Source organism: Musa acuminata, unplaced genomic scaffold (genome assembly GCF_036884655.1).
Source record: "Musa acuminata AAA Group cultivar baxijiao unplaced genomic scaffold, Cavendish_Baxijiao_AAA HiC_scaffold_942, whole genome shotgun sequence".
Lineage (NCBI taxonomy): Eukaryota > Viridiplantae > Streptophyta > Magnoliopsida > Zingiberales > Musaceae > Musa > Musa acuminata.
Genome location: NW_027021162.1, coordinates 10001 through 12719, shown reverse-complemented (window position 1 = coordinate 12719; position 2719 = coordinate 10001).

Below are 2719 nucleotides of genomic sequence, written 5' to 3'. Positions count from 1 at the left end.
TTTTTTTTTTGAGTTCCTTATATATGGGTTCAAAAAAAGAAGGTTGCTTTCGGGGAGAACCAAAAGGGAGTTCCGTTTCCATTCCCCAAACTGTTAAAAAACAAAAATTTTCTTTTTTTCCTTTTTTTTTCATTGGATCTCCATGATGAGATCGTATTTTAGATCTTCGCCAAGGTTTTAAACGAAAAGGAAATAAAATCTTTATCTGAATACCATCTGTTAACCAATCTTGGGGAAATTCTGTTTCTGATAATGGAACACCATTATAGGTGCATTTAACATGTATTTCTCTATTCCATTCCTTCAAATCCTCATACCACTCGGGGAATTGGAATAATAACATACGTCCAATATTTTTAGCTATTATCAATGAAGGCAATACAATGTTTTTTCTAAAAAAAGATTGGGTTATCAGCATCAAACCTCTTATTGCTTGAGCAAATATAATGCTATCCCAAATTTCTGATATTGTTATCCGTTCATCTTCCTCTTTTTTTTTTTTCTCCTCGTCTTTTTTTTTCCCAGTGTTTGTCTCTTCCTCTTCCTCCTCAAAGTCGGAAGTTTCGGATTCTGGGTTTCCCCCCACGGAATTCCTAAAAATAAGATTAATTATTCGATATCTATATCTATCAAAAAAAGAAAAAAAAAAGACTTTGTCTATTCGATCCAAAAAAAGCGGGGAATGAACATTTGTTTGAAATATTTCCCAAATAACTGTTTTACGTCTTTGAGCACGCATGGATCCTTGGATTATACCCCGATTAAAATCTGGTTGTTGCGAATAACGTATCAAAGCCACCTCTTCTGCTTCTGCTTCTGCTTCTGCTTCTGCTTCTGCTTGATCAATATTATCAGTATCGGTATCCAGATTTTTATCAGTATAGATCACCACCCGTTTCGCTTTTCTTGAACAAATTTCATAATCTTCCTTCTGTTCTTCTCCATTTTCTTGATCCAGTCCTTCTAATTCATCGGTCAATTTGTATGACCATCGAGGAACCTTTTTACTGATTTCTTCTATTCCAATGGATTTTTTTTCTTCTATTCCAATGGATTTTTTTTCTTCTATTCCAATGGATTTTTTTTCAGTTGTTGTTTGATCATTTGGATTGGTTGTAATTATGTCGAATACAAATCTCAAGGATTTTGCTTTACTTTCTGAATTAATTCTTCTTTCTTCTTCCAATAAAAATAAAGAAGATTCATCGATTGACGTTAAGAAATTAACAATATAATTAAATGATGATTTCTCATCAAGCGGATTCTTTTCATGTTCAAATTCTCGAGAATTTTTAGAAATAGGAAAGAGCCCATGAATCTTATTTATCCAAAACGTTTCTATGGAATCTACATCTTCTTCTTCTGTAGAAGTAATTAAATCATTTGTAGAAGTAATTAAATCATTTGTAGAAGTAATTAAATCATTCATGATTGTATGTGAATAGAATTTTTTTATTGTTCTTATTGTTCCACGATACGGTCCGCTCAAAAAAGGATCATACGCTTTTGGCAAGTATTCTTGCTCATTCTCATCGTTGCATAATCTGGTCCTTTTTTCAAGTATATCTAGAGCAAGAGATATCCTTTCTTCTTCTTCTTCTTCTTCTTCTTCTTCTAGAGTTTTTATTCGACTTATCAATTCATTGCTCAAGTTGTATTTTTTTTGCTCATTGGTAGAAACCCAATAATCATATAGGTCTTCATGGGAAAATTTTTCTGTCATGTACAAAGACATTTTGCGTTCTATCATTTCCGAAAAAGTTGATAAACTAGGCGGATATGTAAAAGATATTATTTGTTTTCCATCACTTGAACACGTATAAAAAAAATATTGTGACATTTCATTTTGTACACTATTTTCAAATCGATTATTTTTTATATATCGCAATGGACGATTCCACCGCTTATAATCGAAAAGAAAAGTTACAATAGGTTTTTCAAAGTCAAAGCAGAAAAAAGTCTTTTCATTTTTCTCTTCTTCAAGTCTTCCCAATTCCCAATTATCTTGATAGGTATCAAGATAAGAATCTTCGTAAACTGGGCTATCTTTATCGCATGTGTCTTTAAAGTGAAAGTGGAATTCATGCTTTGTTTTTTCCTTTCCATTCACTCGGATCTCTTCCGTTTCATCTATTTTGTCCGGATCCTCCTTTTCTTCCGAATAAAGGGAAGGGTCTTTTTCGGTGGATCCCTCTTGTTCCTGTTTAGTCTCCTTCCTTTCGGAAGTTGTTTCTACATCGCTTTCTTCCTCACTTTCTACATCGCTTTCTTCCTCACTTTCTCCCCTTTCTTCCTTTTCTGAGGTTTCTTTCAGTTTCTTAGTGACAATAGGCGACGGCATTCTGCCTAAATAGTAGACACAGGTGATAAATAAGAGAATACTAAAAATTCGAGCCATAGAATTTCTCAATTCTGACACAAGGTACCTATTAGATTTAGCAAGGTACCTATTAGATTTAGATCGAATAGAATGATTTTGCCGTATCCAGAATAATACCAATCCAACCCATTTCATGAAGAAAATGTAACCAATTAACCAACCAATAAAACTACTTGTTACAAATAACATCTTGTTGTTGCATCGAAACATATAAATGTTGACTAATCTGGCTAACGTTGAACTTGGTAAAATGAAATGGTTGAATAATTGAAAAATGAGATTATTCAGGAATACACATTGAATGCTGAGATTACGCATTGAATTTCTGGTAGTAGACCC